At 41.0% G+C, this 10,053-nt stretch overlaps 1 pseudogene; it reads right to left on the bottom strand.

Annotated features, from left to right (window-relative positions):
- Nucleotides 1–3,820: 3,820 nt before the first annotated feature.
- Nucleotides 3,821–4,311, bottom strand: LOC104979950 (annotated as a pseudogene).
- Between the last annotated feature and the right edge of the window lie 5,742 nt (nucleotides 4,312–10,053).

Raw genomic sequence — 10,053 nt, 5'->3', positions numbered from 1 at the left:
TTCAGTACCTTCAGATTCTTCAGAATCTTTCTAGATTCCATATATGTGCGTTAGAATACGATATTTATCTTTCTCTTTCTGACTCACTTCACTCTGTATAATAGGTTCTAGGTTCATCCACCTCATCAGAAGTGACTGAAATGTGTTCCTTTTTATGGCTGAGTAATATTCCATTGTGTATATGTACCACAACTTTATCCATTCATCTGTTGATGGACATCTAAGTTGCTTCCATGTTCTAGCTATTGTAAATAGTGCTGCAATGAACAGTGGAATACACATGTCTTTTTCAATTTTGGTTTCCTCAGGGTATATGCCTAGGAGTGGGATTGCTGGGTCATATGGTGGTTTTATTCCTAGTTTTTGAAGGAATCTCCATACCGTCTTCCATAGTGGCTGTATCAGTTTACATTCCCACCAACAGTGCAGGAGCGTTCCCTTTTCTCCACACCCTCTCCAGCATTTATTGTTTGTAGACTTTTTGATGATGGCCATTCTGACCAGTGTCAGGTGACATATTGTGGTTTTGATTTGCATTTCTCTAGTAATGAACAATGCTGAGCATCCTTTAATGTGTTTGTTAGCCATCTGTATGTCTTCTTTGGGGAAATGTCTGTTTAGGTCTTTTTCCCACTCTGATTGGGTTGTTTTTCTGGCATTCAGTTGTATGATCTGCTTGTATATTTTGGAACTTAATCCTTTGTCAGTTGTTTCATTTGTATGACTTCCCTGGTGGCTCAGATGGTAAAGCGTCTGTCTAAAATGAGGGAGACCTGGGTTCGATCCCTGGTTTGGAAAGATTCCCTGGAGAAGAAAATGGCAACCCACTCCAGTACTCTTGCCTAGAAAATCCCATGGACGGAGGAGCTTGGTGCAGGCTACTGTCCATGGTGTTGCAAAGAGTTGGGCACTACTTTCTTTCCTTCTTTCTCCCATTCTGAGGGTTGTCTTTTCACCTTGCTTATAGTTTCCTTTGCTGTGCAAAAGCTTTTAAACTTAATCAGGTCCCACTTGTTTACTTTTGTTTCTATTTCCATTACTCTAGGAGGTGGGTCATATAGGATCTTGCTTTGATTTATGTCATCGAGTGTTCTGCCTATGTTTGCCTCTAAGAGTTTTATAGCTTCTGGCCTTACATTTAGGTCTTTAATCCATTTTGAGTTTATCTTTGTGTATGGTGTTAGGAAGTGTTCTAATTTCATTCTTTTACATGTAGCTGTCCAGTTTTCCCAGCCCCATTTATTGACGACGTTGTCTTTGCTCCATTGTATATTCTTGCCTCCTTTGTAAAAAATAAGGTACCCATAGGTGCATGGGTTTGTTTCTGGGCTTTCTATCTTGTCCCATTGGTCTATATTTCTGTTTTTGTGCCAGTACCATATTGTCTTGATGACTGTAGCTTTGTAGTATAATCTGAATTCAGGAAGGTTAATTCCTTCAGCTCCATCCTATTTCTCAGGACTGCTTTGGCTATTTGGGGTCTTTTGTGTTTCCATATGAATTGTGAAATTTTTTGTTCTAGTTCTGGGAAAAATGCCATTGGTAATTTGATAGGGATTGCATTGAATCTGTAGATTGTGTTTGGTAGTATAGTCATTTTCACAATATTAATTCTTCTTACCCAGGAACATGGAATATCTCTCCATCTGTTTATGTCATCTTTGATTTCTTTTGTTAGTGTCTTATAATTTTCTGTGTACAGTTCTTTCATCTCCTTAGGCAAGTTTATTCCTAGATATTTAATTCTTTTTGTTGCAGTGGTGAATGGGATTGATTCCTTAATCTCTCTTTCTGATTTTTTATTGTTAGTATATAGAAATGGAAGTGATTTGTGTGTATTGATTTTGTATCCTGCAACTTTGCTAAATTCACTGATTAGCTCTAGTAATTTTCTGTACTATCTTTAGGGTTTTCCTATGTACAGTATCATGACATCTGCAAACTGAGGGCTTTACTTCTTTTTTTCCAATCTGGATTCCTTTTATTTCTTTTTATTCTCTGATTGCGGTAGCTAGGACATCCAGAACTATGTTGAATAATAGTGGTGAAAGTGGACACCCTTGTCTTGTTTCTGATCTTAGGGGGAATGCTTTCAGTTTTTCATATTGAGAATAATGTTTGCTCTAGGCTTATCATATATGGCCTTTACTATGTTGAGGTAGGTTCCTTCTATGCCCATTTTTGAAAAGTTTTAATCATAAATGGGTGCTGAATTTTGTCAAAGGCTTTTCCTGAATCTATTGAGATTATCATATGGTTTATATCTTTCAATTTGTTAATATAGCATATCACATTGATTCATTTCTGTACATGGAAGAATCCTTGTGTCCCTAGCATAAACCCAACTTGATCATGGTATATGAGCTTTTTGATGTGTTGCTGAATTCTGTTTGCTAAAATTTTGTTGAGGATTTTTACATCTATATTCATCAGTGATATTGGCCTGCAGTTTTGTTTTTTTGTGTTGTCTTTGGTTTTGGTATCAGGGTGATGGTGGCCTCATAGAATGAATTTGAAGTGTTCCTTGCAATTTTTTGAAAGAGTTTTAGAAGGATAGCCGTTAGATCTTCTCTAATTCTTTGATAGAATTCTCCTATGAAGCCATTTGGTCCTGGGCTTTTGTTTTTTGGGAGATTTTTGATCACAGCTTCAATTTCAGTGCTTGTAATTGAGTCAAGTGTGGATATGTTGTTACATCATAAGTCCCACTAATTCACAACTTAGTATCACATACAATAATACTGAAGTTTTTCAAGTTTCTCATGTGTTCACAGCACATTAGCAAAGTTACTAGGAAAATTGCACTACCATGACCCAAGGTGTTACAGAGTGCACAAAATTCTGACTAGAGAGCCAAGATCAAGGAGTGGTTTGCTTTGGGAAACAATTCTACCCAAAAACAACAGGGGGAGAGAAGAAATTTAAAGTGTTCAATGAGACTTTCCTGGCAGTCCAGTGGCTAAGACTCCATGCTCCCAATGCAGGGGGCATGGGTTCAATCCTTGGTCAGGGAACGAAGATCCTTCATGCTGCGTGTCACGGCCAAAAAAAAAAAAAAGTTTAAGACATTAAATGCACTATTGACTCAAAACTGCCATTTAATATGCTTTGTATCATAGGATATAAAAGCTAACCCATCTATGGAGCATTAAGATGACACCAAACACAATCGAAATTTCCCACATTCAATATACTAGTATTTTCTGGTTGTACCAAAAAACCCCCCCAAAACTCAACCAACCAGGAAATCATTTCAACTCTTAAATAAAAAGTATTTATAGCAGCAACATGGATGGACCTAGAGATTGTCAAACTGAGTAATGTCAGACAGAGAAAGACAAATATCATGTGATATCACTTATATGTGGTATCTTAAAAAATGGTACAAATTAACTTACAAAACAGAAATAGAGTCACAGATGTGGGAGACAACCTTATGCTTACGGGGAAGGGGGGAGGGAGGGTTGACAAAGGCACATACTATATATCAAATAGATTAAAAAGACCTATTGTATAGCACAGGGAACTGCACTCAATACTCTGGTTTAGGAAAAGAATCTAAAAAAAAGAGTGGATATATGTATACCTAATTCACTTTGCTGTGTCCCCGAAACTAACACAACAGTGTAAATCAGCTATGCTCAAATTTAAAAAGAAAGCGTTTGCACCTTAAAAATGGATGAGGTAGGATTTCTATCTTCTTAAAAATACTACTAGAGCTGCTACAAAACTTTGCATTTACAAAATAATTGATACAAATATTCCTTTGTATTGTACAAGAAGGTAGACAGGAACCACTGATAGGCTCGGGTGTGTGATCTTAACCACACGTAACTTCTTTCTTTCCTGCTCCATCAGAGGCTGGGCTCGCCTTGTTTTCAGCCTCTCCATTTGATGCAGGTAAATCTTTAGTCTCTTGGGTGGCCATTTCCCCCATTTTCCCTTTGCTCCCCTTTCCCCTTTTGCTTGCACTTTTCTATGTAAAATTCATCCTTTCCTGTTGCCTTCTTTGGCTTTGTTTCCACTTTGGCAGGAGTAGGTTTAGTTGACAGCCTCCCAGGTCTCCTCTTGGGCTCCTCCTTCTCCACCCCCGATGAGGAGCTGACCGTCCTCGGGGGCACCCTGGCAGCAGGGTGGGCACGTGCTGGGAGTGGGGAGAGGACTCTGGAAGCTGGTCTGCTTGGCCATGGCTGCTCCTTCCCCTGCTGGAGAAGTTGGGCCCCCTCATGGGCCCTTTTCTTGTTTTTCTGTTTTGTTCTCTTTCCTTTTTGCTCTTCTGATTGAGTGACTTTTACTACCCTTGTCATCCATATCACCAGTCTGTTTTCTTGCCTTCTCTGACCTCCTGCTGGTTTCCACGAGTGTATTTTTGGTTTTAGTAAATGAATTCAAAAGTTTTAAATCTTCCTTTTTTATAGTTTCTAGCCCTTTGCTGAAGGAGGCTTGCAACTCACCTAGGCTTTTGACTCTCTCATCAAATCCATCCAGTTTTCTACTGAGTCTGATGAACATCTTTACAAGTGTTACTCTTAATTCATTATCTGATAAGTTTCTTATCTCCTCTTTGCTTAGTTGTTTCTCTGAGAGATCCTCATGTTTGAAAGATATTCTTTGAAAGATTCAGTTATGTCACCCAGCCTTGAAAGAGTGGCCTTACGTAGGAGGGGTCCTATGGATCCAGTGGGGCCATCTCCCCTGGTCAACAAAGCCAGGTGTCCCGGGGGTATCCTCTACATGTGCCCTCCTGTGATGGGTAGACAGCAGTTATTGCAGGTATTCTGGTGGGTGAGGTTGGTCCCCAGGCAGACCTGTCTGTGACTGCTGCAGATGGCCTTAGTAGGTCAAGCTGGTCCCTGGTCCAAATGTCTACAGGCCCTGGCTGAAACTGCTGTGGGAGGGGGTGCTGGTGCGTATGGCTGGCCTCTTGAGTTCTTAAGAGAAAGCAGGGGCAGGGCAGGTGGTGTTAGGTAGGCTGATGGAGACTGATAGAAATGGTGCTCACCAGCACCAGGCCAGCTACATGGAAAGAAAGTAAAAACAAATGACGTCTGCCAGCACTTCTGTCCCTAAAGTTCCACTGGACCCCTGCCCCTCTGGTGCACACCCTGAAATTAGCTGATGACTCTCCTTTTTGTATGGCCCAGGTGCTTTTCAAGCTGCTGCCTTTGTAATGGACTTTGGAGTGAATGAGTTTCTGCATGAGTCCTTTAAGAGTGGAGTCTCTTCCCTTTCCTATGGCTTCTGGGCTCCCCCAGATGTGAGCCCTGCTGGTTTTCAGAGTCAGCTGTTTTGGGTGCTCAGCTTCCCCGTGCAGGCTCCCCAGGCTGGGGAGCCTGATATGGGACCTGGACCCCTGCTCATCAGGGGGTACCTCTGCGGTTGTGATATCTCTCCTGTTTGTGGGTTGCCACACAGGAGTGTGGGGGCGGTTGGTTCTCACTAGACCAGGACTCTGTGCTTCCTACCTTTCTCAATGTAGCCTTTTCTTTACACCCTTAGGTGTAGAAAATCTGTCGTGCTAGTCTTCAGGTCAATTCTCAGAGGCAGCGGTTCTATATGTGGTTATAGTTTTGGTGTGTCCCTGAGAGGAGGTGAGCACAGGATCTGCCTATTCCAGCAATTTGATCTGAAATTTGTGCAAGGTGCTACCTTAAGCACTTGGCTGAATCTAAGTTCAACCTAAATGAGGGCTAGAAGACGACTCTGGATCCGGCTCTGCTGCCCCTTGAGCAGTCACTTGCCCCATCACTTAGTTTCAGCGTCTTTACTCTGTTAGAACCTCTCTTTAAGATGTCAAACCCAGAAAAGCCAGATAGAGTGATCCTATCGCCTTTCAATCAGAAGGAAATAGTTATGACCTTGGATTTGGCAAAGTATTCTTAGCTATGACCCCAAAACCAAATAGAGGGAAAAAAAGATATTTTGGATTTCACCAAATTAATAAATTTTGTGCATCAAAGAGCACCATCAAGAAAGGGAACACACCATTAGAATCCTTGTGCACTATTGGTGGGAATATAAAATTATTCTTCTGGTATGGAAAACAATATGACGGTTCCTCAGCGATTCCTCTACTGGGTGTACACTCAAAAGAATCTAAAATATGGACAGATACTTGTACACTTGTTCATAGGGCCATTATTCACAACAGCAATAATGTGGAAGCAACCCAAGAGTCCATCAAGGACGACTGGATCAATAAGATGGAGCATACATGTAATAGAATATTATTCAGATTTAATGAGAAAGGGGGCTTCCCTGGTGGCTCAGTCAGTGGTAAAGAATCTGTCTGCAATGCAGGAGACGCAGGAGATGCAGCTTCAATCCCTGAGTTGGGAAGATCCCCTGGAGGAGGAAATGGCAACCCACTCCAATATTCTTGCCTGGGAAATCCCATGGACAGAGGAGCCTGGCGGGCCACAGTCCACGGGGCCCACATAACTGGGGGCCCCACACAACTGAGCAAGTGAGTGCACACTCAATGCGAAAGGAAGTTCTGACACATGTTAAAACACAGATAGACTGTGGGGACATCATGTGAAGTAAAATAAGCCTATCCGAGCAGGACAACCACTGCATGATCCCACTTATGTGAGGTTCCCGTAGCAGTGGAATTTATAGAGACAGAAAGTAGAACAGTGGTTTCAGGGGCTGGAGGAAGGTATGAATGGGGAGTTGTTTAATGAGTACAGAGTTTCAGTCTTGCATGATGAAAACCAAAGTCTGGAGATTGGTTTTCCATAGTCAATGTACTTCACACTGCTGATCTGTACACTTAAAATAGTTAAGATGTACATTTTTATAGTATATGTATGTGATCACAATCAAAAGTAAAAACTCTTAAAGTAAGAGTGAAAACAGCCCACAGAAGGCAAAAAAATTGAAAATTATGTATCTGGTCAGAGACTTGGATAAAGTATAAAGAACGCCTAGTCAATAATAAAAAGCCAAATAATCCAATTTAAAGGTGGCAAAACACTGGAATAGAAAATTTCCCAAGGAAGATACACTAGGATTTCTGGACATGATTACACATGAAGGAAATGCAAGTCAAAACTACAATGAGGGTGGGGGTGGTGGGCAAAATTGGTGAAGGAATTCAAATAGTGCAAATTCCTGTTTATAAAATAAGTCACAGGAATGTAATGTGCAGTATAGCAATATAGTCAGTAATACTGTATTGCATATTTGAAAGTGGACCGAGGAGCCTGGCAGGCTATAGTCCATGGGGCTGCAAAAGAATCAGACATGACTTAGTTACTAAACAGTATTTACTGGCTTCCCTTGGTGGCTCAGTGGTAAAGAAGTTGCTCGCCAATGTGGGGGATGCAGGAGATCTGGGTTCAATCCCTGGTCCAGGAAGATCCCCTGGAGGAGGAAATGCAACCCACTCCAGTATTTTTGCCTGAAAAATTCCATGGACAGAGGACCCTGCTGGCTTACAGACCAAAGGGCCCAAAGAGTTGGACACAACTGACCAAATGAACACAAGAGAGTAGAGCTTAAAAGTGCTCATTGCAAGAAAAAAAAATTTTTTTTGGTAGATATGTGTGGTGAGAGAGGTTAACTAGACTTATTGTGGTAGTCATATTGCAATACATACAAATACAGAATTATTATGTTGTACAGTTGAAACTAACACTGGGTTGACCAAAAAGGTTATTCAAGTCTTTCCCTAAGGTAGCACTAGCTAACTCAATATAATGTGATATGCTAATTATAACTCAATTAAAAAACCACAGTGAGAAACAACTCCATATCCACTAGAATGGCTAGAATCAAAAGTGAGAGAATAACAGGTATACTTGAGGATATGGTGAGACTGAAACCTTCATACACTGCTGGTGGAAAATAGAAAACGATGCAGTCACTTTGGAACAGTCTGGCAGTTCCTCAAAGATTAAAGCTAGAATTACCACATGACCCATTGATTCCACTCCCAGGCATGTATCAAAGTGAAATAAAAACGCACGTCCACACAAAAACTTGTGCGTGAATGCATCGACTTGAAATGAACTGTCAGATATTTCTTCAGCAAACATGGGTTTACTTGGGATCGGCAGAGAATTACACTTCAGGACCTGAAGCCATGGTGAGTTGTGAGCCAGTCACCCCAGAGCAAAGGAAGGAGGATGCGTTTACAGAGGGAAAAGGACATTATGAGGGTGATAGTAAAAAAAAAATCTATGGTTTTTCATTGGCTGAGTCCTTGCAGGGAAAGAAGCCTCCTTCTTCCTCTTTGGCTCTGCTATCATTGTAGGATATGAGAGCTCCGCCTTGTGGTCCCCTGACTCTAATTGAGGTTTCTGTTTTTTTTTTTTTACAAATGCTTATAGCAACAGTTTCCATAATACTCAAAAGTAGTAATAATCCTATGTCCTTTAACAGATGGATACAGAAATGTGCTATAGCCACACAACAGAATATTTTATTATTGTTGTTCAGTCGCTAAGTTGTGTACAACTCTTTGCAAACCTATGGACTGCAGCACACTAGGCTTTCCTGTCCTTGACTATCCCCCTGAGTTTGCTCAAACTCACATTCATCGAGTCAGTGATGCCATCCAACCGTCTCATCCTCTGTTGTCCCCTTCTCCTCCTGCCTTCCATCTTTTTTCAGCATCAGGGTCTCTTCTAATGAGTCAGTTTTTCATGTCAGGAGACCAAAGTATTGGAGCTTCACGTTCAGCATTAGTCCTTCCAATGAATATTCAGGTATTAGTATTGAATGGTTTGATCTTGCCATCCATGGAACTCTCAAGAGTCCTCCAGCACCACAGTTCAAAGGCATCAGTTCTTTGGTGCTCAGCTTTCTTTATGGTCCAACTTTCACATCTGTACATGGCTACTGGAAAAACCATAGCTTTGACTATACCTACCTTTGTCAGCAAAGTGATGTCTCTGCTTTTTAATATGCTGTCTAGATTTATCATAGCTTTGCTTCCAAGGAGAAAACATCTTTTAATTTCATGGCATATTTCTCTGCCATAAAAAGAAAGAAGTATCAATACCTGGATATCCCTTGAAAAGTTATGCTAAGTAAATGAAGTTAACCACAAAGTCCACATTTTATAGAATTCCATTCATATGAAGTCAGTGAATATAGAAACCTAGAGAGACAGAAAGCAGGTTAGTGATTGCCTAGGGCCTGGAAGAGGAAGATGGGAAGACACTGATGGCTAGAGGGTACAGGGGTTTCTTTTTGAAATGATATAAATGTTCTAAGATGGACCATAGTGATGACTGCATGTCTGTGAATATACTGAAAACCACTGCATTGTCCATTTAAAAGTGGCCTTATGTTGTATGTAGTATGTATATTGCATCTCAACAAAGCCCTTCAAATAAATGGATAAGTGCATTAAGAATTTTGTGCCATAAAGAAGGCTGAGTGCCTGAAAATTGATGCTTTCAAATTGTGGCGCTGGAGAAAACTCTTTGAGTCCCTCAGACTGCAAGGAGATCAAGCCAGTCAACCGTGAATATTCATTGGAAGGATTGTTGCTGAAGTTGAAGCTCCAATACTTTGGTCACATGATGTGAAGAACTGACTCATTGGAAAAGACCCTGATGCTGGGAAAGATTGAAGGCAGGAGGAAAAGGGGAAGACAGAGGATGAGATGGTAGGATGGCATCACTGACTCAATGGACTTGAGTTTGAGCAAACTCCAGGAGATAGTGGAGGACAGAGGAGCCTGGTGTGCTGCAGTCCATAGGGTCCTAAAGAGTGGGACAAGACTTAGTGACTGAACAATAACAACATCAATCGACTCTCTTAAGTATATTAGTCGTTTCTGGGTATATCCCACATTTACATAACCCTTTATTTTCTTTTATCAGAGAAAATAGGAAATTTGTTGTGGGAATATTATAGCTGTTCACATCTCAAAGTGCTTTAAGAACACACTCAGAAACTAATGTGAAGTCAATCTCCTGCCAGAGTAAAGCGGATACCTAAGAATTTAATGAAGACTTCTCATAGTTTGTGATTGGTGGGAGGAGATCATCCTGTTCCAGGCTGTCCTGAGGCAGGCAATCCATGTGCTCTGGGCCT

The sequence above is a fragment of the Bison bison genome, unplaced genomic scaffold, assembly GCF_000754665.1.
Source record: "Bison bison bison isolate TAMUID 2011002044 unplaced genomic scaffold, Bison_UMD1.0 scf7180017864492, whole genome shotgun sequence".
In the NCBI taxonomy this organism is placed as follows: Eukaryota; Metazoa; Chordata; class Mammalia; order Artiodactyla; family Bovidae; genus Bison; species Bison bison.
The sequence above is the reverse complement of the archived record's forward strand: the minus strand, read 5'-3'. Positions and strand labels throughout refer to the sequence as shown.